Source organism: Pelophylax lessonae, assembly GCF_965119305.1.
Source record: "Pelophylax lessonae genome assembly, chromosome: 1".
NCBI classification, from domain to species: Eukaryota; Metazoa; Chordata; class Amphibia; order Anura; family Ranidae; genus Pelophylax; species Pelophylax lessonae.
Genome location: NC_138768.1, coordinates 837,663,792 through 837,691,053, shown reverse-complemented (window position 1 = coordinate 837,691,053; position 27,262 = coordinate 837,663,792).

The following is a 27,262-nucleotide window of genomic DNA, read 5'->3' as shown; positions in this document are numbered from 1 at the left end:
AGGGTATTTGCAGACTTCTATAATTCCCTGTATAGCCATGAACCCTGCGACGAGGCCGTGGCCTCATCCTGGCTATCCTCGACTACTCTCCCCAAAATAACCGCTGAGCAACTTACTGCTCTGAACGCTCCAATAACCCTAGAGGAAGTGCGCAAAACCATCCAAGGGCTGTCACCCAGGAAATCACCCGGGCCTGATGGTTACACCCCGGAATTTTACAAACTGGCTCTAGATCAAGTAGCCCCCGCCCTGCAATCGGTTTTCCACCACATCCTAACCGGACACCCCTATCTGCCCACGGGCTACCAAGCTCACATCAAGCTGATATATAAGAAAGGCAAGGACCCCAGAGACCCGGGCTCGTATAGACCCATATCTTTATTGAATATAGATTCCAAACTGCTTTCCAAAATTATTGCAGACAGACTAGCCTCCATTTTACCTACACTCATACACCCGGCCCAAGCGGGATTCACGAAAGGCCGGTCGGCCACGTCCAATATAAGAAAGGTATTGTTAGCTCTCGAGGCCTCGAAATTAAATCCCTCTAACCAGGCAGCCATCATCACCCTCAACGCCGAAAAAGGCCTTCGATAATGTTAACGTCCAATGGTTAGATAAAGTATTACTCCGCTTTGGCTTTTCGGGCCCCTTTCTGCACCTGATCAGAACCATGTACGCCTCCCCCGCAGCTCAGGTGATAGTGGCCGGGCATGCTTCACAACCCTTTAAACTATACAAGGGCACTAGGCAGGGGTGTCCTTTGTCACCCCTACTGTTCAACCTGGCACTGGAACCTCTATCTAGACACCTGTTGGCACACCCTGAGCTCCGGGGCATCGAGGTGGGGCAAGAGGAACTGCGCACAGCTATGTTTGCAGATGATGTGCTGATATTCACAGCAGATCCTGGCCACGATCTACCTATTATACAGCAAATATTCACAGAATACCGTCGGTGCTCTGGCCTCCGCATTAATTTTGCCAAAAATATATAATGTTTGGGGGTTCTAAGAAATGTTCTAGCAAAAAATAGTGATTGTAACATGCAAGCAAAAAGTGCCAGAAAAGGCCTGGTCTTAAGGTTAATGGTGACTTCGGCATGTGGTTCCAGGAGTATGCAATATGACTGAACTGCACCCTGTATACTTTACGCCTTATCACTGCTGACAATTTTACTTACAGGATTTGTGATTTGTGGTGCTAGCATACTTTTTGGCATTAGCATAGGGCAACTTACATTATCCATAGAGGTTAGCCCATGAACTACTTGGTGATACCACCTGTTTTAAATCCTGTCCCTGATGCCATTTTGGGCATTCAGCTATTGCATCACTGTCAGTTTGTGTTTGTTAATTGCGGACATGGTTGATAGCTATTTATGAGGACTGTAGTCATCAAGAGAACTTCTTATTGCCCTGAAGCGTCCATGTCTGATGGTACTGCAAACAAAAAACAAAGAAAGGGCGCACCGGCCTAGAGCATTATCCTTAATATAGGCTTTATTGGTAAAAAAAAAAAGTGACTACTCCCAAACGGAGAAAATGGTGTAAACCAGCATATCAAATCCAAACATCGGGAGCAGTTTATGTAAATGTCCACTGTCCTTGACGAAATGATGGCTGACACGTCTACGGCAGCATCTCCTTGGACTTGTGTGGGTATGTTTTTGGAATAACCTTTTAACCTTTTAATCTATAATTTTAGTTGCATTGCCTGCATATCTGATTAGGTTATATGATATAATATATGAGTACTATGAATTCACAGTACTGTGGGCTGATGGTAATGGTGTGTGTGGCAGGGTTTAACATTATTATAACCGTACCCATGAGAGAGGAGTCCTCCAAGGCTCCACAGATGAGGCATGGGCCATTTTTGCTATATAAACTGGTGGTTTTGACATTGCCCATTGGCTCTGAGGAAGAGACCAAGCCTCGAAACGCGTCAGCCATAATTTCGTCAAGGACAGTGGACAGTTTGGATTTGATATGCTGGTTTACACCATTGTTTGTGAGTAGTCACTTTTATTTTTTATCAATAAAGCCTATATTGAGGATAATGCACTAGGCCAATGTGCCCTTTCTTTGTTTTTTGTTTGCAGTACTTTTGGACTACCCTGGTCTTATAGGACAGCAAGGCCTCAGCCATTTGGGATGCCAAGTGTGAGTTTCATGGAAGGAGTGGTCGGGGGGCTCTGGTTCTGAGCGCAGGAGCAAAGTGCCATGCATCACAAATTTGTTTTGACATGACTGATGGTAAGCTGATGGTAAGCTGACATAGTATTTTTGGTCAAAAGTAAACTCACTTAACACTTCTGATGACCCAGACGTGACAAGAAACTTTGCAAATAGAATTTTACTCTTTTACCATGTTTGTGAATTCTGCTAGATTGTGATAGACAGCATCTTCCTCGCCATAATAATATGGCATGTGTGGGCTCATTTGCATATCACAAAGCTTTTCTCCCCTGAGCTCTGCCCCATAGCCCTGCACTCTTCACTTTACTTCTTAACATCAACTACAGAAAATCTGCAACAGATTTTCCCAAATCCTTTATTTAACACTTTAACTGCATTATATTTTTTGTGCATCCACATTTTGCATTAATAAAGAATTATTCACTGTAAATTTAAGTTATTTTTTACTAGCAAGAAGCTGTTTGTCAAATTCAGCTGAACTTTTTTTTGTATGAAAAAATAGTTTTGCCAGGACATATATTTTAACCACTTGCCGACCGGCCGCTGGATTCATATATACTGCAGCAAAGTGGCGCTATTGCGCAAAATCATGTACATGTACATCGTTTAGTTCAATAGCCACTAGATGGTGCCATTGCGCCGCCAGAGGCATGATGTACGAAAACCATGTACCTGTACCTCATTTTGTTCAAAAGCCACTAGATAGCGCCATTGTGCCACCAGAGGCACGATTGTGCCGTGATTAGCTAGCAGAGATGTCAATCAACAGGTCTGGTGGACCCGATGTCTGCCGGCCACCCGAGATCACACCCGGGAGAGGCAGAACAGCGACCTGCCTATGTTAACAAGGCAGATTGCCATTCTGCAAGGGGACAAGATGGAGATCTTGTGTTCCTGCTAAGCAGGAACCAGGATCTCTGTCTCCCCCCAATCAGTGTAACCCCCCCCCCACAGTTAGTAAGCACCCCCTAGGGACAAACTTACCCTTTGATCACCTCTGATGTTAACCCCTTCCCTGCCAATGTTATTGGTGCAGTGACAGTGCATTTGTTTAGCACTGATCACTGTAATAATGTCACTGGTACCTAAAAAGTGTCAGATGTCTGATTTGTCTGACGCTAAAAGTCACTGATCACAGTCATTACTAGTAAAATAAATAAATAAATAGAAATTCCATAAAAATATTGCATAGATTGTAAACGGTATAATGTTTGCACAAACCAATCAATATGCGCCTATTGTTTGTTTTTGTTTTTCCCCAAAAAAATATATAGCAGAATACATATTGGCCTACATTGATAAAAAAAAAAAAAAAAAAAAGATAGATTTTTAAATTTTTTTATTGGCTGTCTTTTATAGCAGAAAGTAAAAAATATTTTTTTCTCCAAAATTGTCGATGTTTTTTGTTTATAGCTCAAGAAAAAAAAACGAAAAAAAAAAAACACAGAGGAGATCAAATACCACCAAAAGAAAGCTCTGTTTGTGGGGAAAAAAGACATATTTTATTTGGGTACAGTGTCGTACGACCGCACAATTGTCAGTTAAAGTAACGCAGTGCTGTATCGCAAAAAATGGCCTGGTCTTTAACCCCCCTGGCGGTAATCCCGAGCTTGACTCGGGGTGGATTTTTTAGTCCAGGATCGGTATCCCTGAGTCACGCTAGGGGTGAATGTGCAGAGAGCGCAGCGGTGTCTTTTACCTTCTCCTGACGATCCAGCGATGATCTCTCATTGCTGTGACCGCCAGCCGAGAGTCCCGTCGCTCGTCTGTCGGTGTGATGACTTCCTAGTTCCGTTCCCTGCAGCAGCAATGCTGCATGGAAGCGGAACTAGGGAGGGAAATTCAAAAAACGTTGCACAAAACACAAACACATAACACATTTTATATTATATATATATATATGCATATATATATATATGTATATATGTGTATATATGTATATATATATATATATATATATATATATGCACACACACATATATATATATATATATATATATATACATATACCTATATACACACGTATATATATATATATATATATATATATATATATATATATATATATATATATATATATATATATAAAATTATATTATTGATTCGATTATAATTATATATTTTATATATATATATATATATATATATATATATATATATATTGTAAGGGATTAGCTCGGTGGTAGGCGTGGATGACCCCTTTGGGGGTGCGTTTTCACAGAGAGATAGCCGAGCAGAGGTTGAAAACAAGACTGATTTATTCATGCAATTTACTTCACACAATTGCAAGCGTCAAAACAGCCAAAATAAAATAAAAGACAAAATAAATCCTTGCCTCTGTGGGCGGCTACCTTCTCACGCTGGAACCTACCTAAGAAGTCTTCCCAACCTACTGTTGGGCCGACACTGCTGATCCTACAGCAGACACTCAAATGTCCATTTGTTTGCTTTTCACACAGCACAAACATTGTCCATTGAACATGTCCCTTTGTTTTCTTTCACACAGAAACACTTCGTCTTCTCACCTTTGAGACGTCTTCACTCGTTTTTACCCTCCTGAGCGCACACCGCTTCAGGAGGTCTTCCCCATGCTCACTCAGCTTTCAGGGGGCACACAGGACTGTCCTCTACCCACATGGCGTCAGGATGCAGCCGTTTGTCTGCCTTCCTCTCCCAGCCCACACGGCGACAGGAGGCAGCACTCAATAGATTTTCTCTGGACAAATTATAGAGGCCTTGATCTCCTCATTCTGAACAGCTGAAGGCCTTTCAACTTCTTTACACCTTCCTGCTGCCTTTGGCAGCCGACACCCTATAATAATTAGTGAACTTTTCAAAGCAGGTGGGAATGTGTCTCCTCTCAGTGACTACATTCCCAGATTTACCTGACTTCCTGTCACATACCCCCCCCTCTTGTTTCAACCCTAGGGTTGGGACACATATTTCCAGGCACGCATGTGTCAGGCACTGCTGACTCACTGATAGGCCTCCTATTATCCTCAAGCTTCCGGATGAAACTGTTTTGTCATCTTCATTGACGGATTTCTCATAAATGCCACACAGTTTGTCTCTCATCTCATATACACATTCTTCAACTGCATTTTTGGCATCATTTTGCTCCCTCTCGTTTCTGTCATCTTCATTGACAGCCTTCTCATAAATGTCAGACAGCTTGTCCCTCACAACCGTCTGTCCAATCCACCATGGAGGACCGTGATCCATAGGCAACTCAATTGGGCTAGTCTTAATGTCTTCAACATTCTTAAGACGCCTCTCTCTGCAATCCATAAATGTTTTCCACAAAACTTTGAGAACCTTTGCTTCACTAAGCTTTGTTCCAAGTAGGGACTCTTGACATCCCTCTGTGACTTGAGTTGCCTCTCCATACAGCTGTACACAATCATTGACTTTTTGTTGTAAAAGGGAATGATCTTCCTTCTTGAGCTTTGCTTGCTCTAAGATGCTGTGCAGAGGATTTTCCAATTGAGACAACAGGCTGTCACACATTTCTTCAAAGTGACCCCTGTTCCTTTTCCCAGAGACATCAATATCATTCACCAAACATTTCATATTCATAGGCAGATCTGAAGCATTTGCACTCATCAACTTCTTAAACTTTTCGCCCTCCTGAGCGAGTCGCAGTAAAGGCCTACTATTTGATTTGATATTGAGTTTATATTTCTTGCCAAACTCTTCACAGAAGAAGCCAACCAGAACATCATCAACTTTCCTTCCACCAACATAGGGGTCAAAGGCAACAACACAGTTGAACCCAGCGATCTGGGTGGTATCCATTATAGACCTCCTCTCTGCATCAGTGAAGAAGCATGGAACTGCAACACATTCTTTTACAGGTTTCTTCAATGCACTTTCTGCTGAACTATTTGACCGCTCAAAGTCACCTAGTTCCTTTTCTCTATCTGAATTCCACATGGAATGCATCTCAAGATCACGATCAAACTTCTGCCACCCGTCTTTCACCAGTTCCATTTTGGAAACACTCCCTGAAAGGCACTTATTCATTTGCTTCACGTTTTCACCAACAGCCTTAGTTTTCTCCACTAGGTGGCGTTTGCTTTTTTCTCCCAGATTTATATCACTTGCTTTAGTTTTCTCCGCTTTAGTTTTCTCCACTAGGTTTTCAGCCTGAACTGAGAAATCATCACATTTCTTACACAACTCTTTTGTTTGCTGAAGCTCTAATGATACATTTTCCAATGCTTGAAGTTTTTGAAGGAACGGTTTATTCCAAAGGGGTGATTCAAGCCACGTGTCATCACATTTCTGAGGCTCACTCAGGACAGACCCCAAAACACTGATCCTTTTAAAAACTGCATCAGGCACACTATCCCCTCTTTGGGACAGATCCTCTGTTGCCTGGAATTCCTCTTCCAGTTCCTGCAACGGAATCTTCATCTCTTCTACTTGCTGTTCTAAGGCTCGCTTAGACTTTTCTAGCTCCTGAACTCTTTTCACAACATCATCCTTGGAGCTGACCAATTCTTCCATTTCTGTACGCAGCTGTTTTTCAACACTTTCTAGTTCAGCCTTACACTCTAGAGCTTCCTCCAAAGAGCGAGCCAAGAACAGGGCTTTGCTCTCGTTATCACGCACCTCCGTTTCTGCACGGGCGCGTTCTTCTGCATATTTTGCAGACACAGTCTTCTCTTCACCAAGCATCTGATCAAACTTCTTTTTCACATCTTCAACACACTGTAATGAACCAACGCTTTCTTCCATGCGTTTTTTCATATCCGCTATCTGAGCTTGCAATGTTGCGACTTGCTCTGATAGGTTTTTCTTTGCTTCCGCCTCCTCTTTTAATTGTTCCAGGAAGCCATTTTTCTCATCTTCCATTTGTTTGAGCTTTGTGCTAAAACTCAGCCTTTGACACCTCTCTTCCTGTAAGAGTTCCTGCGTGTCTTGCAGCTGCGATTCCAAGATAGAAAAATCTTCCGCAATTTCTCTAGATTTGCTGTCTGCTTGAGAAAGCCGATTTGTGACACTGTCCAACTCAACCTGCAATCGGTTTGCCTTCTCTAACAGCTTAGCACACAATCGGTCACCTTCTGACACCTTGACTTGCGATTCCAGAAGCCGTGCCTCTACTTTTTCCCTCTTATGTTCACAATCTCCTTTTCCCTGCATAAGAGCCTTCACCTCATTGGCTAGTTTCTGGGAATGAGACTGTAATTCTGCCACACAGGCTTCTTTCTCCTTTAACTGCTGCTGGAAACGTTGGGCTTCACCTTTCCAACTTTCACAGTCTGCACGTAATTCATCTACCACATTGCTCAAAGTGGTGAGCTCATACACAGTACTCAGTAATTTAGCCTCTCTTTCACTTTTCTCGTTGTCGCTGAGAGACAATGTCGTTTTCAGAGCGACATTCTGTTCCTGCGACTCCTGCAGGTCTATTTTTGTAACTTCCAAACACTGAAGACTTTTTTCCAGCTGATTACGCAACTCCAACATTTCACACATGCTTTGCTTCTGCAAAGTCTGAATTTCAATTTCCTTTTCCATGAGGATGGTATCTTTCTCCTTTATAGTGTCTTGACATTTTTGCAACTCGACCAAAAGAAGAGCAGTGGTTTCTTCCCACTGTGACACATGAGACTTGAGTAGTTCATTCGTTTCCTGCAAGTTTCTATGCTCCATCTTAAGCAATTCCACGGCTTGTTCCTTTTCTTCCATTTTCCGTTGCAAGGCATCCAACTCAGCCCTGCACACATACTCGGTTTCTTCCAAACCGATGGCCTCCATTGGCTGCTGGCGTCTCTGTTTCCAGCCTGCCATGCTCTCTTGGTGATCCTTTTGTTGAGCTGCAAAGCTCCGTTGTTTCAGCATCTCCCCCATTTTGGGTTTACTTTTCATCTGAGAACCCTGCGTCTCCAAAGCAGTTTCATTTGCCCCAGTGTTGCTAGGGACAACAACTTTTCTCTTTAGTATACTCTCTTTAGGCATGGATGGGGCTGGTTCAGACGGTAACATCCCCTCCATCCATAGAATCCGGTCTCTCATTTCATCTATCTTTGCATTCTTCAGGCGTTTTGAACGCCCCATCTTCAATAACTCCACAAACAAATTTTTCACAGTCCAGCAAAAAATTTTCAGACCACTGTCTCTTTAACACATGTAGTTTTTCTCTCTCTTGCAAGATCTCTTTTCCTGCACACACAGTTTGTGCAGTCACTTGCACCAGACACAACAAAGTTCATCAAATAATTTTGAGACCGCTGTCTCTTTAAAACACTTTTTTTTTTTTTCTGTCAGGATCTTCTCTCCTGCACACATAGATTGTGCAATCTCATGCACCAGATAAAGTTCATCAAACATTTGCACTTCCTTGCAGGGATCTCTGCTTATGCCCACTGCATACCTCCACCATATGTAAGGGATTAGCTCGGTGGTAGGCGTGGATGACCCCTTTGGGGGTGCGTTTTCACAGAGAGATAGCCGAGCAGAGGTTGAAAACAAGACTGATTTATTCATGCAATTTACTTCACACAATTGCAAGCGTCAAAACAGCCAAAATAAAATAAAAGACAAAATAAATCCTTGCCTCTGTGGGCGGCTACCTTCTCACGCTGGAACCTACCTAAGAAGTCTTCCCAACCTACTGTTGGGCCGACACTGCTGATCCTACAGCAGACACTCAAATGTCCATTTGTTTGCTTTTCACACAGCACAAACATTGTCCATTGAACATGTCCCTTTGTTTTCTTTCACACAGAAACACTTCGTCTTCTCACCTTTGAGACGTCTTCACTCGTTTTTACCCTCCTGAGCGCACACCGCTTCAGGAGGTCTTCCCCATGCTCACTCAGCTTTCAGGGGGCACACAGGACTGTCCTCTACCCACATGGCGTCAGGATGCAGCCGTTTGTCTGCCTTCCTCTCCCAGCCCACACGGCGACAGGAGGCAGCACTCAATAGATTTTCTCTGGACAAATTATAGAGGCCTTGATCTCCTCATTCTGAACAGCTGAAGGCCTTTCAACTTCTTTACACCTTCCTGCTGCCTTTGGCAGCCGACACCCTATAATAATTAGTGAACTTTTCAAAGCAGGTGGGAATGTGTCTCCTCTCAGTGACTACATTCCCAGATTTACCTGACTTCCTGTCACAATATATACACACACACACACATATATATATATATATATATATAATATATAACGCATGAATTATAATCTAATCAATAATATAATTTTATTATATATATTATATATTATATAATAAAATTATATTATTGATTCGATTATAATTCATGCGTTTGTGTTTCAAATTTATCACATCTGGGATCTCTACTAGAGTCTTGTTTTGGTCAGGTTTAAGTCAGTAATTACTAAGAATTGTAGGCCTATAATACATAACGCCAAATTTCCATGAAAAAAATTGTACCACTTTTGGTATATAATTCCTGACATAATCATACCGCCAGGGAGGTTAAGGGGGTAAAACCTTCCGGTCCAGAAGTGGTTAAGGAGGAACTCCATTTGTTTCCTAAAATTAAAAGTCAACTTCTACAGATGCTGTAGCTGCTGACTTTAAAGAAAAAGACACTCATCTGCCCAGGAGTCCAGGATTGTCTTCACTGGAGCCGGTTCTTTGTTGGTCTTTAGGTCCCTTGAATCTCCATTTTGGCTGGGGGGGGGGGGCTATCTGTGACTTCCTGCTGCTTCAAAGCCAGCTCACCACTCAGATTAGTCCCATCAGATTGGTCCTATCAGATTGGTCCCAATGGGGTTGATTTACTAAAACTGAAGAGTGAAATATCTGGTGCAGATGTGCATAGAAACCAATCAGCTTCCAGGTTTTGTTTTTCAAATTGAACAAGCTGAAGTTAGAGGCAGATTGGCTACCATGCACAGCTTCACCAGATTTTGTATTCTCCAGTGTTAGTAAATAAACCTCAATATTTCCTAGGAGTTGTAGTTAGGGGAGGATGCAAGCCAAAATTACATAATGCTCACTTCTCAGGAAAAGGAACCTGCTCCCAGAAAAAAAGGCGGATTAGTGGTACTTTAACACTTGTTCCAGGCTAAGCCTGTGGTCACACCGGATAGGATTTAAAATGGTACGATTTTAAGCCCGACTTCAACCACTACTTCAGTACTACTTCTGTGAGATTTGTAAAAATTTGATACAACTTCAGGACTACTTCAGTGAGAGGGGCTGTCCATGTCACGGGGAGGAACAATGATGTTATGAACAAAAGCTTAACTAGCAAAGGGTTAATATTTAAGTTTTTTCAGACTCAAGTAGTGCGGATATGGACACAGATACGATTTGCAGCATGATTTACATTATAGTCTATGGCAGTCAAATGATGCTGAAGTTCTAAAAAAGTAATGTATGAACTACTTCTCAAATAAATCGTACTACTTGAAATCATACCTATTAAGACTCCGCCATAGAAACACATTAGATGCTACTTCAGGTATGAATTGTAAACTGCGTGTTGTACCTGAAGTCGTACTGGTGTGACCAAGGGCTTAATGGCATTGTATCAATTGAGTTATTTTAATTGGAACACCTCCAATCATGCTGTTGGGCAATCAACATCTGCCTTGACGCATTTCAGGGCATCATGATTTTTTTTTTTTAATTCTTTTATTTAAAATTTCACAATATAAAAACAAAAACATTTTATCATCAACATCATAATTTTTCAAACAACGTGTACATAGAAAAATATTTCAAAAACAACCCCATCCCAACCCTTAGTACCTATTCCCTCACCATGTCCCTAAAATAACAAGAAACAACAATACTTTCTCCCTTTTTCCAAAAGGACCAAAAATCTTTGCGTGTATCCCCCCCTTCCCCCCCAAAAAAAAGGATACACACGAACCAGCTTTATTTTAGCAAAAAGGTATCATATGTTAGTTACACACACCAATTTTTCCATTCATTGAATTTCCATAATTCCTTTGCTTTATTTCCACCAAGTTTTTGACAAACATAGTAAGCATAATTATAGATGAACGAACCACGAACCATAGCAATGCTCTACTTCACTTCAATCACTTCTTTCTTAAAAACCAAAATATTTCTCACATCCCAAAAAGTCTCTTTCACACAATTAACAATTATCCACAACACTCTAGCTTCCATTTTCCCCAAATTACATAATCCATACATCATCATTTTAAACCGTAAACACCCAACCCCTGGTAAACCATTCACCATTTTACCCATACTTTTCCATACCTCTTTTGCAAAAAAAACACGCACCACACTTTCTATTCTCCGACATCCATCTCGTGGACACACCTCACTATTAACAGATCTTTTTCTCCTCTGAAATTCTCTAGTAGGCCTTGAAGCATTTCAGGGCATCGTGATGATTGGATTAAAGGGCATAAGGTTTTTACTTTTCTTTTTATCTTAATGCATTGTGTGAAGCCCCCCTTACTTACAGTGAGGGAAAACAGTATTTGATCCCCTGCTGATTTTGTACATTTACCCACTGACAAAGAAATGATCAGACTATAATTTTAATGGTAGGTTTGTTTTAGCAGTGAGAGACAGAATAACAAAAAAAAATCCAGAAAAATGCATTTCAAAAAAGTTATAAATTGATTTGCATTTTGATTAGTGAAATACGTATTTGATACCCTATCAATCAGCAAAATTTCTGGCTCCCAGGTGTCTTCTATACAGGTAATGAGCTGAGATTAGGAGCACTCTCTTAAAGGGAGTGCTAATAATCTCAGCTTGTTACCCGTATAAAAGACACCTATCCACAGAAGCAAGCAATTAATCAATCAATCAATCAATCAATCAATCAATCAATCAGATTCCAATCTATCCACCATGGCCAAGACCAAAGAGCTGTCCAAGGATATCAGGGACAAGATTGTAGACCCACACCAGGCTGGAATGGAACCATCGCCAAGCAACTTGGTGAGAGGGGGACAACAGTTGGTGCGATTATTCGCAAATGGAAGAAACACAAAATAACCATCAATTAGCCTCAGTCTGGGGCTTCATGCAAGATCATAGTTACATAGTTACATAGTTACATAGTTAGTGAGGTTGAAAAAAGACATCAGTCCATCCAGTTCAACCTATGATGTGTGTGTGTTTGCTGTTAACCGTACATTGTATACCCCTGTATGTTGTGGTCTTTTAGGTGCCCATCTAATAGTTTTTTGAAACTATCAATGCTCCCTGCTGATACGACTGCTTGTGGAAGAGAATTCCACATCCTTACCGCTCTTACAGTGAAGAACCCATTACGCACTTTAAGGTTAAACCGCCTTTCCTCTAGTTTTAGTGAGTGGCCACGTGTCTTATTGTATCTCCTTTCACTGAATAGTTTGTTTCTTATGCTAGGGTCACCAGTACAGTATTTGTACATTGATATCATATCCCCCCTCAGTCGTCTCTTCTCCAGAGAGAATAGGTTCAGTGCTTGTAGTCTTTCCTCATAGCTGATGTCCTCCATTCCCCTAATTATTTTTGTTGCCCTTCTCTGGACTCTTTCCAGTTCCAGCACATCCTTCCTGAGGACCGGTGCCCAGAACTGGACAGCATACTCCAGATGTGGCCGGACCAGAGTCTTGTAGGGTGGGAGAATAATCTCTTTATTTCTGGAGTGAATCCCCTTTTTTATACATGCCAGTATTCTGTTGACTTTGCTTGCAGCGGCTTGGCATTACATGCCACTGCCAAGCCTGTTGTCTACCAGTACCCCCAAGTCCTTTTCTATCCTAGACTCACCCAGAGGTTCCCCCCCTAGTGAGTAGCTTGCTTTCTGGTTTCTGGCCCCAAAGTGCATTACTTTACATTTTTCAACATTAAACCTCATCTGCCATGTAGTTGCCCACCCCATTATTTTGTTCAGGTCTGCTTGTAAGGTTTCCACATCCTGCATAGAAGACATTGGCATGCCTAGTTTAGTATCATCCGCAAATACTGAGATTGTACTAGATATCCCCTCCTCTAGATCATTTATGAATAAATTAAACAGGATTGGTCCCAGGACCGAACCCTGGGGGACCCCACTTTCCACACCCGCCCAATCCGAGTACTCCCCATTAATCATCACCCTCTGGACTCTCCCCTGGAGCCAGTTCTCTATCCAGGTACTCACCTTATGGTCCATACCTACCTTCCTTAGTTAGTACAGTAAGCGTTTTTGGGGAACGGTGTCAAAGGCCTTTGCAAAGTCCAGATACACCACATCCACAGGCTTACCTTTATCTAGGTGGCAGCTCACTTCATCGTAGAAGGTTAGTAGATTGGTTTGGCAAGAACGATTTTTCATGAATCCATGCTGATTACTACTAATAATACCGTTTTCATTACTAAAGTCTTGTATGTGGTCCCTTAACATCCCCTCCAAAATCTTGCAGACTACAGATGTTAGGCTGACCGGCCTATAGTTACCCGGGATATATCTCGGCCCCTTTTTAAATATTGGTACCACGTTGGCTTTTTCCAATCAGCTGGCACAATACCCGTCTGTAAACTATCCTTAAAGATCAAGAATAATGGTCTGGCAATCACCTGGCTGAGCTCTTTAAGAATCACAGCTCGTGGAGTTTCAATGATCATGAGATCAGTGTGGAATCAGCCCAGAACTACATAGAAGAATCTTGCCAAGGATCTCAAGGCAGCTGAGACCATAGTCACCAAGAAAACAATTGGTAACACACTACGCCCTGAAGGACTGAAACCTTGCAGAGCCTGCAAGGTCCCCCTGCTCAAGAAAGCACATGTACAGTCCTGTCTGAAGTTTCCTAATGAACATCTGAATGATTCAGAGGAGAACTGGATGAAAGTGTTGTGGTCAGATGAGACCAAAACAAGCACTCTGGCATCAACTCAACTCGCCGTGTTTGGAGGAGGAGGAATGCTTTCTATGACCCAAAGAACATCATTCCCACCGTCAAACATGTATGTGGAAACATTATGATTTGGGGGTGTTTTTCTGCTAAGGAGACAGGACAACTTCACTTTGTCAAAGGGACCATGGACAGGGCCATGTCTTGGGTGAGAACCTAATAATACTAGCTCAGCTCAATGTTTTAAACTAGTTCTAAATTTAACAAAACCTGAATTTAAGAAACTTTGCCTCTATGCAGGATCTTCCTGTAATAAAGACCACTCACTACTGCTCTCTCTCCTTGTGAAGGGTAACTGGTCTTGTCTCTGCCCCTCCTGTTGTTTTCTGCAGGCAGCCTGTAGTGGGTGGATCAGCTGGTCCATCCCACAGCTCTGCTCTCTGCACAGGCTATGTACAGCATGGTGATGATGTCACTGATATTTTTTCATGTAAAAACCGGGTTTGCAAAGACATTTGGTGCACACAAAGTGGATTTATTATGACTATTATGGAATGTATTTAAATGAAAAATTGTCTGTCTGGAGTTCACCTTTAAGATTACAGTTCTTGCCTCAATCGTCTCTAAGTTTTTAGTCTGAACAGATAAGCCTTGCTTCAAAAAGACAAGCTGTAGAGTACAATGACTGTGAAGCATGATAGATCAGTAAGCTTAGTCTGCATTAATAAAGGCAAAAGATATGCTTCTATGTGCTTACTGTATGTAATTTGAAATCATCTTACATTAGTAAACATTATTTACATTAATAAACCCATGTTCTGTTTCAAATGCTTGATATACCTCCTTAGACCTAATCTGTCCGGACAGTATTATCACCTTGCAGGCAGGTGCAGTCTTTCTCCACTGCAGGTGGTGCTTAACCACAGAGGCATGTCAATGGGTCCTCTTTTGTTTTTTATGGGACAGTGATCCAGTTGAATGCTGACAGCTCACATGACCCTGGTGGCCATCTTGGGAAAGGCGGAGTCTATGTAAGACCCTGGTTCCTGGGTTTGGCACGCATTTAGAATGTGGGTAGTGTAGGGACAGGTCACCCATCTGTCAGAGAGAGAATTAGCGGTAGGGAAGGGTTCGAAAAGAGTAGAGAAAGCTTAAGGTGCCAGGCTCTCCTTGGAAACTTCCCCATTTGGGCTTGGACCGGCCAGGCAACTTTTCGCACCTCCAGACAGCTGCTGTCAGCTCAGCTAAGACCTGCTCCACTACTGTCATTTGTGAGTGTTGGGCTTCCTTCCACCGAGCTTGTTGTGAACTGTTTTTCATTGACTTTAATGCAAGTTCCATTATTTGCATCTGGACCTAGTGTGTATTATTGTCATGGCACCACCCACAACCTGCTGACTCAGTACCATCCATAGGCAGCTTAACTTTTCAATAAGACACAAAAGTTGAACCCAACACAAATTTTATTCAGCTAATTGCAGTAGAGAGGATGTTTTTCCCAGTCTATTGAAACATAAGAAGAGAATGACTTTTTTAAGCCCTGTCTTTGTGAAATACTAAACCGACACTAGATGTCAACAATATTAACCTAAAGTAGCTCAATACTACACATAAAAATTACATAAGGGTCGAGCAGAACAATGTGTTCACTTTACACCTTCAGAAATGTCACCAGGCATTAAAAGTTGACTGGAGGAATGGACAGATATCCTGCAGAAAACGCAGATAGTCTACACTTTTGTAAACTCATTATGTAAATCTCAACCAACTACTGTGGTTAAAACCTTGCCTGTCCTGTGGTTTGCTATTGGTCATTGAAGCTACCTATTATACTGGACCAACCAGCAATAGTGGGTGGTGTCCATAGGGAAACAGAGAGATGTATTGGTGAAAAGATCTTGAAATGACTAAGAACATTAGTTGTACAAGCAAAAAATTGGGGGAGCAAACCCTTTACATGTATATCTAAAGCCGGTGCAGCTATGGACCAAGCAACATGTATATTAAAAAAGAATAGCGCACACATGCAAAAGAAATGACTATCAAATATGGAGACAATCCATAAATAAATCCCCATTTTTATTTATGGATTGTCTCCATATTTGATAGTCATTTTTTTTGCATGTGTGCGCTATTCTTTTTTAATATACATGTCGCTTGGTCCATAGCTGCACCGGCTTTAGATATACATGTTCAGGGTTTGCTCCCCCAATTTTTTTGCTTGTTTATTAGTTGTACAAACCCAACTGTGTTATGCTATTGATCACTCAGACATTCATACTATTGACTATTAGGTACTCTTCTACACAAGATGATTGTCACTTGAAGAACTAACCTCCGATGGTTTAATCAGGAAATTATGGAATGCCTGTGGAGACCTTGCTTCTTCCTCCCATTTTCCCCTAACCTTCTCAACGCAAGAATCAAACAGCTAGGCTTGATTTTCCAGACCGATCATCGTTTTTTTTTTTTTTTTCTATGAAATAGGCAGATGCCTATCTCCATAGGTCTAGACTTATGTCATCATATGCTCTGAAGTCTAGATATGAGTAAACATCTGTTTTGTCCGATTGTTTTTGACTCCTTACAGTAATCTCTTCTTCATATGGTTGCACATACAACATCTAACCACACTTTCCTCATCTAGCCAATTCCCCTTTCCATTGCCATAAACATATACACATATGTAAGGAAAGATGGTTTGCACCAGTATCACTTATACAGTATGTTCCACGTTGGATAGAATTAGATAGTGTTAGCCCCTCTGTCATATTTTTATGGCTCTGTCCTCGCTGGGGTAATGCACCCAAAAAAGTAGCATTTTGACACTGAAACAGGGATAAGAATCTTCCAGTGGGGACACTTGTTCTGTTGACAGCTGCCTAGGACAGGGTTTCTCTTACTTTGTAGAGATCTCCTCTCATTTCCTGTTCTATCTTAAAAGAGAAAGTGGAAAAAAAAAAGAACAGCTGAAAGAGTATCTGGGATTTACAACATAGATACTGTATATTTTAATCACATGTTATTCTTTATTGGAACTGAGAATTGGGCATTCTCCTATGTATCCCAACATCACCAAGCAGCATATACAATGAGTGGGAAGCAAAGGTTTCTGTAAAGGCAAAAGGCCTAAGCAATGGTTTCTGTAAAGTTTTCCTTATTTTCTTTTTAGCTCTGGACATTTGCGGCTTTCCAGGCCAATCATTATGGTTTTTCTGTGTTACACAATGAGGTGGTGCCTGTGGTGTTCTCCTATTCCTCCTCTACCTTTTCCGTATATCTAAAAGAACATTTCTGGACCAGAATTCCATGAAATCCTGAGGTTCCTCCAGAGATTGTTGGATGATCCTTGATCAGTATAACAAGGCATAACTTCCACTGACCACCATTATAAGTGTTCATCTCCCCGGCTGACCACCAGTGTAAGAAGGCACCTATCCTACTGATCACCATTGTACTTTGAAACTGGTTTCTATGACTTCCAATGTAGGTGGTTACTTTTCTATTTCCCATCAGTTCTATAGGCCCACTCCACTGACCACTAATGCAAGGGAGCATTTTCCCCCTGGCCAATGCTAATGTACCATGCGCTGTAGATACATTTTTTTTGCAGGGGTTCCCTAAATTATTTCAAGGGTTGCTCCACAAAAAAAAAAAAAAAAAAGCTCAGAAAGACAATTATATGCATACATGCTGAGATGTTCTGAAGCCACTCTTAGATATGAGAAAACATTTGTTTTGTCCAGCTGTTTCATACCAAGCCTTGCAATAATCTCTTAACCGGTTGCCAACCGCCGCAAGTACATATACTGCGGCGGTCAGCCCCGGCCAGGCAAAGTGACGTACTGGTACGTCACTGGCCTGTCACTGGCTTGTGAGCTAATAGCGGGCAAGCACGCCCGATGAGGCGCGTGCCCGCCCCGGCTTGTTCCCTAACAAGTCAGTGCGTGTGACCGGCGGACCCGATGTCCGCCGGTCACTCGCGATCGTTCGCCAGGAAGGGAGAAAGGCAGGCGGCTAATATAAACAAGCCGCCTGTCATTCTCCCCTGTGTAAAAATGGAGATCAGACAGTTCTACTATGTAGGACCGTTGATCTCTGTTTTTACACTAGTAGCCATGTCCAATCACAGTTAGAAACACACCCCTAGGACACACTTAACCTCTCCCTCGCCAATACAGTTAACCCCTTCCCTGCCAGTGTCATTTTTACAGTAACAGTGCATATGTATAGCACTGATTACTGCAGTAATGTCACTGGTAACCCCAAAAGTGTCAAAAATGTCAGTCAAGGGTCCGATCTGTCCGCCGAAATGTCGCAGTACCGCAAAAAAAAAACGCAGATCGCCGCCATTACTCGTTAAAAAAAAAAACACCAAAAATGACAAAAATCTTTCCCTTTGTTAGTAAACGCGATAACTTTTGCGCAAACCAATCAAAATACGCTTTTTGTGATTGTTTTTACCAAACATATGTAGCATAAAACAAATTGACCGAAAATGTTAAAAAATTTTGATTTTTACATTTTTTTTGGGGAATTTCATGTAAAAAAATTTGAAAAATATTGTTATTTTTGCAAAATTTACGCTCTTTTTTTGTTTATAGCGCATGATAAAAAAATCGCACAGGTGATCAAATAGAACCAAAAGAAAGTTCTGTTTGTGGGAAAAAAAGGACGTCAAATTCGTTTAGGTACAGCGTCGCACGACCGCGCAATTGTCCGTTAAAATCACGCAGTAAAAAATCACAAAAAACCCCCTGGTCAGGAAGGGGGTAAAATCTTAAAGTGGTTAATCATGGTGGCAACAGGTGTCAACTTACAAAACTTTATGTTGGCATGGTTTTAGAATAGGAAGCCCACTAGGTTCATATAGGTGTGATGGTCACTTTTGGACTTATAGTGTATTTAATAAGTGCGCCTGAGGTCTTGCTGCATGGTTGTGTTATAATGTAATGGCTCTTACAAGGAATCTTTAAAATGCTTCTGCTATACTCTTTGAAAAACCAAGCCAGCTAAAGGCTTTTAATCTCAGTATGTTGCAGAGTTTATGAAAAATTAAAACTCAGCGCATGTTTCTATTGCTTGCTGAATGTCAGGGGAGCTTTATCTATCCTTGTGCACAAAGAGAGGCTCTCGCGCCTTGTAATGTGCAATAACCGAACAGCTAATGCAAAATCATTTGCTTGTGGCATTTAATAAAATATGCAAATGTATGAAATAGTTTGAAATTGTCAAATGAAAAAGCCAGTCATGTTAGGAATTTCTATTCAATTTACTCCCTTCAAACTCTGGCTTGTTTGAATAGTATTAATTATCGAGAACAGGCTTCTATGATGTCCCGTCTTTGTTTTAGACTTGCTGTATTTCATGCTCTCGTGATGGGGAATCATATTGGCTAATGAGGCCAAATGATTAATCATCTTTTTGTTTTATTCACATTGTGGGTAAAATTCTTCTTCTGGAAAGGAGTTGAAGAATATTCTGCCAGTGCTACATATGACTCCTCTTAGTCATCTGAGGCACTAAAAAAACAAAAAAAAAAAACAAATTCAAGCAATAAATATATTTCCAGTAGTGATGAGCCAAACACACCTGGGTTTGCTTCAAGTCGGGATTGGCTAACATGAATAACGTTTTTGTGCCAAATCCTAACACCATTGAAGTCACTGGGAGCTGAATGTTAAAATGCGGTTCTGCCATCACAGTAATGTCATTGACCAAATATGAGAAAAAAATGTCAACTTGGAGGACACAACCCTTCATTTACTGTAAATCAGCTGTCATCTGCTGGAGCTATCAGAAGCCCATGAGCAATTGTTGGGGTAACATTGTGTCAGCAGTTATTTTTTTATCTTTCATTGGGTCAGCGGGCATCATGACTGACGTGGATCTACATCGCTGAACAAGGTGATTGATGACACATGTATATTGTGGAATTTATTTTTTTCATTGGGCAACTTGCCAAAAACAGTGTTTTTTACTGTTTACATTTTTTTGTGAATAGGGGTATTAATTACTTATGCACATAGATGGGCTGGTTTCTGAGGACATCCTTCTTGTTAAAAGGGGCTCACAGATTGTGATAAGCCTCAGGCATGCAGACCCGTACAATCTCCAGGCCAGGGTTGTGGGAAAGAGGCCCTAGTCCTCATCAACATGGGAACAAGGTGCCTTGCCAGGGTGATCCTCCTTGGCAAGGTATCCCCATGTTGAGGGCATGTGGTCCGGTGTGGTTCAGGGGGTGGTGCATGCCCCCCCCTCCCCTTATTTCCTGGCTAGCGAGGCTGCAGGCTCAGGTAAGGTTCTGGTATTTGTGGGAGACCTCCTGTTTTTTTGCTTTTTTGTCTTTCATGGGGTCCCCTGTTAAGCAGGGCCAATTCAGTTTGGTTACAGAACAGCTGGTAAGTGTGCTCGAAAATCTTCTGTTGTTAGTAATGTGAAAACCCCCTTCCATGTGCACTTTATGGTAAAGGCTAAGTTGCCACATTCATGTACATCTTGTCGGCTGAATTAGACGTGGGGGCTGATTGGATACCCTCAGCTGCCATTGTGATTTTGCTGGGTGTCCAATGTGTCCCTTTACCTTTAAGGAGGAATGGGCTACCTCCAGGCAAACCTACCCTTAATCTATCCAGTGCTCTATGTGCTCCGAATTAGAGACTCTCAGAACTATAGAGTTAGTACCACAGTATACAGAGGAGCCTTGGAGAGGCATTGTGGCTTTTACATATATTTTCAAATGTGTGCAACTAAAACCTCTGCTTCAATGAAAACAGCCACAGAGCCAATTCGGTTTAGAACAGCTGGTAAGTGTGCTGGGAAATTTTCTGTTGTTTGTAACCCCTTTAAATTCATACCAGACCTGAAGGATCCAGTATAAATTATGGAGGAACCCCACATAATTATTTTCAACCATCCCGCCCCTTTTGCTTACAACGTTAGGGATGCTCAGGCAAGTGAATGGAGGCAGTGATGTCATTTTCTCTGCTATAGTTAGGCAACACAGCTAGGTTACCCCCCTGCCCCCAGCCTGGGATTGGACAGTGAAGGAGCAGCAACAGACTGATGAGCTGTCTGTGCTCTCTTCTACTATCAGCATGAGCATGCAAGACACCTGATAAGCCCCATGTTCTGCCCCCCCCCCCCACTAATATCAGTGCCGCTGTCCAGGTAATTTAAGGAGGCTGAAATGTAAGTATTCACAACAGCTACACTTAAAATATGTGTATTTATTTCTAATACATGCATAACTGGCATTGATTGTTGTTCTTTTTAACTGGAGTTTAGCTTTAGGACAAACTAATGTATGATTTTTGAACACAGGCTACATGCATGCATTCCTCATTTAAACTTCTGTATGTCACTAGCATGTTTTTCCCCACCTTCTATGTGTGTCTGCCTCAGAGGAGCTAAAAACATATTGAGCTAAAAGTATAATGTTCAAACCTGCTGAGTACAAAAGCCATGAACAGCTATGTTGATTTTTAAGACCGGATTAAATGAGCTATCATTTGCACCCTTTGTATAAGTTGTCTGCATACATCATTTCTTACTATATTGTATTACATATTGTATTATATGTATGTTTACTGTTTCATATTATTAATGTTGATCGTTATAACAGCTGTGGATATGTATTCTGCAAATTGACTCTTTTGTCCTTGGTCCTGACAAAGCAAAACCTAATGTAAAACACGCTGAATATTTTGCAATGGTTGAAATAGCATTATATATGTTGTTCACTATATAATACTCAGCATGAAAAATAACAAGTCTTTGATGTTTTACTTGCTGCACCAAGCAATTTTTAATATGTGTTATATATGATAGTATGCCTTAATTGCAATATCAGTTCTCTAAGAAATTCATTTTTGAAACCACTCTAATATTTCTTTTTTTAAAGTCTTGGATCAGAACTGAATGATGTCACTAATTTGCCTCAATTAAAGGTGTTCACAACCCTACAACAGAGGTTACTGACAAATTCCCACTAGTGGTCATGGTTGGGGAACCAGAGGAAACTGCTTTAGTGACAAAATAACAGATTTTAGGAAATGTTTTTGGACTGCACATCTATAGGTTCCCAAATAATAATAAAAAAAAATTCTAGGCAACAATGACACCACTGCCGAATTTTCTATTTACCCCACTAACCAAATGGCATTTCTGGGTTTTGAGGTACCCTTCACACTTGTTTGGTTGTTTTTTATGGAAAATTTCTCTGTATATACTTTTTTTGTTTAATTTTTTTAGAGTAGCATTGTAATTGTCTTTTAGGCAAGATCATGTCAATATGACATCACTGGAGGTAGGTATTTGTTTCTGCATGTTCACTTATGTATATATACATTGGAATGCATTGAGAGTTGTCATCGTGTAACTTTGCAGAAGGGACCCTGAATGGCCCCAAAATGTTGGAGTTCTGGCAATGTCTCATTGTTTTACAGTGATTTTCATGGCGTCATCTGCTACAATCAATGCCATCACACATCTATTATCGAGATTAAACACTGAAAGGAGTGTGGCCTTCATCTTTTGATTCATGTGAACTTCTGTAAAATGCATGAGCCAATTAAATCCCATAACACCCTTTAAAATCAGCAAAAAAAAAATCTAATTATTATAAATAGTTTTTTTTATCAAATTCAAATACTTAGGTGGGCAAGAATTTTAATTTAATAAGGGGGCTAAAATAAATATTCTTACCCCACTCCAAAGTCTTCAGTCTATCAGTTTTTAAAATATTTAAGTAGCATCCACCCACCCCAGCTCCTACATTGATTGCAGTTTACCTTTAGTTGGGCTTCATCGTTAAGTTTACGGAGGTCTTCAGAGTGCAGAAAGAATATTCCTTTCTATTTTCCATTTCTGCTGGTATATTTGGCACAGTGATCATCCTGACACTAGTGATGTCGCGAACCTAAAATTCGCCGTTCGCGAACGGCGAACGCGAACATCGGCAAATGTTCGCGAACCGGGCGAACCGCCATAGAGTTCAATAGGCAGGCGAATTTTAAAACACACAGGGACTCTTTCTGGCCACAATAGTGATGGAAAAGTTGTTTCAAGGGGACTAACACCTGGACTGTGGCATGCCGGAGGGGGATCCATGGCAAAACTCCCATGGAAAATTACGTAGTTGACGCAGAGTCGGGTTTTGATCCATAAAGGGCATAAATCACCTAACATTAGTAAATTGTTTGGAATAACGTGCTTTAAAACATCCAGTGTGTGAATACGATCAGGTATGATGTTTTATCGGTCAAGTAGTGTAAGGGTTACGCCCGCTTCACAGTGACAGACCAAACTCTGACAGACCAAACTCCCCGTTTAACAACAGTCAGTCAGTCCATTTGCACAACCGCAAACTCCCCATTTGCACAAGGTTGGATACCAATCTAGCCATGTTCCGTTCCTTGTCCTCACTGACATCATTGAAGGTCTCTTCCTCCACCCAGCCACGTACAACACCAAGGGTCCCCGAAAGGTGAAAACAAGCCCCCTGGGACGCCTGCTGTGGCTGGTATTCCACCTCCTCAAAGCCACCTTCCTCCTCTGACTTCTCTTCTTCAGACTCCTCTCTCTGCGTTGCCACAGGTCCAGCAATTGACAACGACAAGGCTGCTTCTGGTGGTGGGGAGTGGACCACAACTCTTCCTCTTCATGCTCATCTACAGCCTGATCCAGTACTCTTCGCAGGGCACGCTCCAGAAAAAACGCATATGGGATTAGGTCGATGATGTTGCCTTGGGTTCGACTGACCACCAGGGTTGTCACCTCCGCAAAAGGACGCATGAGCCTACAGCCATTGTTCATGAGCATTCAGTAACGCGGCCAAAAAATACCCAGCTCCGCAGAAAGAATGAAAGAAAATTAATGTTTTTTCTATGAAAAATTATCCTGCGGATCGCTTTTGGTCTGTTCACAATGAAGCAACGACCTTATCATCTGGGGTGTGCCAACCCACTCCTAGAGGTGATCGCTTCATTGTGATACGCAAGCCCCTTCACCACGACAAGGTAACGATCACAAAGGGGAATTGACACATGTATGTGCCTTTTTTTTTTGTTTTTTTGCAGCCACAGTGTAGCACCAGAGGCCAGAAAAATTAGGCATGTACACATGCATGAAAAAGTAGGTATTGTTGCAGCCGCTGCTGTAGCAGCGGCCTGAAAAATTGAGGTTTTCAAGGCAGAAAGTGCACTAAAAGATTGCGGCTTGAACCGTAGTTGGTGGCGGAGACGTCACGTAAGTCATCCGGCATGCAGAGAATGATTAAAGACAGCAGCGTGTGGACCATTTTTAGGCCAAGGCATCTCAGTCATCACCAGGCCTTTTTTAGTCAAATGCATCCCCCACTGTCAGTCCCTTCGGGATCCATGCCTCATTCATCTTAAAAAACGTGAGGTGATCAAGACTTTTTTGACCTAGGCGACTTCTCTTCTCAGTGACAATACCTCCTGCTGCGCTGAAGGTCCTTTCTGACAGCACACTTGAAGCGGGGCAGGCCAGAAGTTCAATGGCAAATTGGGATAGCTCAGGCCACAGGTCAAGCCTGCACACCCAGTAGTCAAGGGGTTCATCGCTCCTCAGAGTGTCGATATCTGCAGTTAAGGCAAGGTAGTCTGCTACCTGTCGGTCGAGTCGTTCTCTGAGGGTGGACCCCGAAGGGCTGTGGCGATGCATAGGACTAAAAAAGCTCCGCATGTCCTCCATCAACAAGACGTCTGTAAAGCGTCCTGTCCTTGCCGGCGTGGTTGTGGTGGTAGATGGAGGATTACTTTCACCTCTTCCCCTGTTGGATTCCCGTTGTGCTGTGAGATCACCCTTATATGCTGTGTAAAGCATACTTTTCAACTTATTTTGTAGCTGCTGCATCCTTTGCGACTGCCGGTAATTGGGTAACATATCAGAGACTTTCTGCTTATACCGGGGGTCTAGTAGCATGGCCACCCAGTACAGGTCGTTCTCCTTCAGCCTTTTTATACGAGGGTCCCTCAACAGGCATGACAGCATGAAAGACCCCATTTGCACAAGGTTGGATGCCGAGCTACTCATGTCCAATTCCTCGTCCTCACTGATGTCATTGAAGGTGTGTTCTTCCCCCCAGCCACGTACAACACCACGGGTACCAGATAGGTGACAACGAGCACCCTGGGATGCCTGCTGTGGTTGGTGCTCCTCCTCCTCAAAGCCACATTCCTCCTCTGACTCCTCTTCCTCACACTCCTCTTCCAGTGTTGCCGCAGGTCCAGCAAGCGATGGTAAGGCTGTTTCTGGTGGTGGTGATGGTGACCACAACTCTTCCTCTTCCTCTTCACGCTCATCTAAGGCCTGATCCAGCACTCTTCGCAGGGCACGCTCCAGGAAAAAAACATATGGGATGATGTCGCTGATGGTGCCTTCGGTGCGACTCACTAGGTTTGTCACCTCCTCAAAAGGACGCATGAGCCTACAGGCATTGCGCATGAGCGTCCAGTAACGTGGCAAAAAAATACCCAGCTCCGCAGAGGCTGTCTTAGCACCCCGGTCATACAAATACTCGTTGACCGCTTTTTCTTGTTGGAGCAGGCGGTCGAACATTAGCAGTGTTGAATTCCAACGTGTCGGGCTGTCGCAAATCATTCGCCTCACTGGCATGTTGTTTCGCCGCTGAATATCTGCAAAGTGCGCCATGGCCGTGTAGGAACTAGGGATGATCGAACGGTTCGGGTCGACCATCGGTTCGACCCGAACATTGGATGTTCGATATTCGGCCGAATACCGAACTTTTTGCGGCAAAAGTTCGGTATTCGGCCACCAGAACCGCCCAAAATGCACTGGGACAGGAACTGGGCTTTAAAAGCCCGTGATTGGCCCAGAAACGTCTGCAAAAGCCAATGAGGGGGCAGGAGTCTCCTAGGAACGTGATTGGAGTGACTACGGGGACCAGAGGCCAATCAGGAGTGAATACGCCCCACACTATATAAGATGGCCCCGCCTAACCCCTAGCACAGTTATCCAGGCCTGTTGAAGAGAGTTGAAGCAGTTCTGTCTGACTCCTGCTTGCTACACTACATTTCCTACATATCGAGTGGTTCTAAAGCTCCATATAGCAGAATTGTATTTAGCTTACAGCCAGTGTAGTTAGATACAGCGATTGTGCTGGTTCTTAGAGTTAAAAAAAAAAAAAAAAAAAAAAAAAAAAAAAAAACTTAAGGGACAGTGTCAGTCTTCTGCTGTATGGAGCTTTCTATTTAGTGGAAAGGGATATCTAGTGTAGTTAGGGAACTTTGTACTACATTAGTTAGATTTGAAAATTTAGTTTCTGTAGGGAAAGTGTGAGGGTTCTGTTTAGTGAGCACGTGGCACAGTGCTGCTGTATCACAGCAGGTATACGTGCTTGCTAGGCAGCAAAATACAGTGACAACTTAACGCCTGTTGTTCAAAGCGTTAGGTGCACTGTACAAAAGCCTTTGCAACTGTGCGTGACACGCAACTGCTGTGCTGTATCCAGCGACAACTGTGGGTCGCATAGCAGTGTGCGTTTTTCACCGCACACAGTTGCCAACGCATCAGTGACAACCTAACGCCTGTTGTTCAAAGCGTTAGGTCCACTGTGCAAAAGGCTTTGCTACTGTGCGTGAACCGCAACTGCTGTGCTGTATCCAGCGACAACTGTGGGTCGCATAGCAGTGTGCGTTTTTCACCGCACACAGTTGCCAACGCATCAGTGACAACTTAACGCCTGTTGTTCAAAGCGTTAGGTGCACTGTACAAAAGCCTTTGCAACTGTGCGTGACACGCAACTGCTGTGCTGTATCCAGCGACAACTGTGGGTCGCATAGCAGTGTGCGTTTTTCACCGCACACAGTTGCCAACGCATCAGTGACAACCTAACGCCTGTTGTTCAAAGCGTTAGGTCCACTGTGCAAAAGGCTTTGCTACTGTGCGTGAACCGCAACTGCTGTGCTGTATCCAGCGACAACTGTGGGTCGCATAGCAGTGTGCGTTTTTCACCGCACACAGTTGCCAACGCATCAGTGACAAATATGCCTGGTAGACCAAGAAAAGGCATACGTGGCCCTGCTGCGGAAAGGGGCACAGCTTCTAGGGTGTCTAGAGGCAGGGGTGGACGTGGTGGTCAGTCCTCAGCCAGGCCACCATTTGGATTGTTCTCCGGCAGTGGCCAAGCTATACGTCCACAGTATGTACAGGAGGTGGTGGACTATATGAACAAACCCTCATCATCGGCATCATCTGCAACTACAGTGACCCAGGC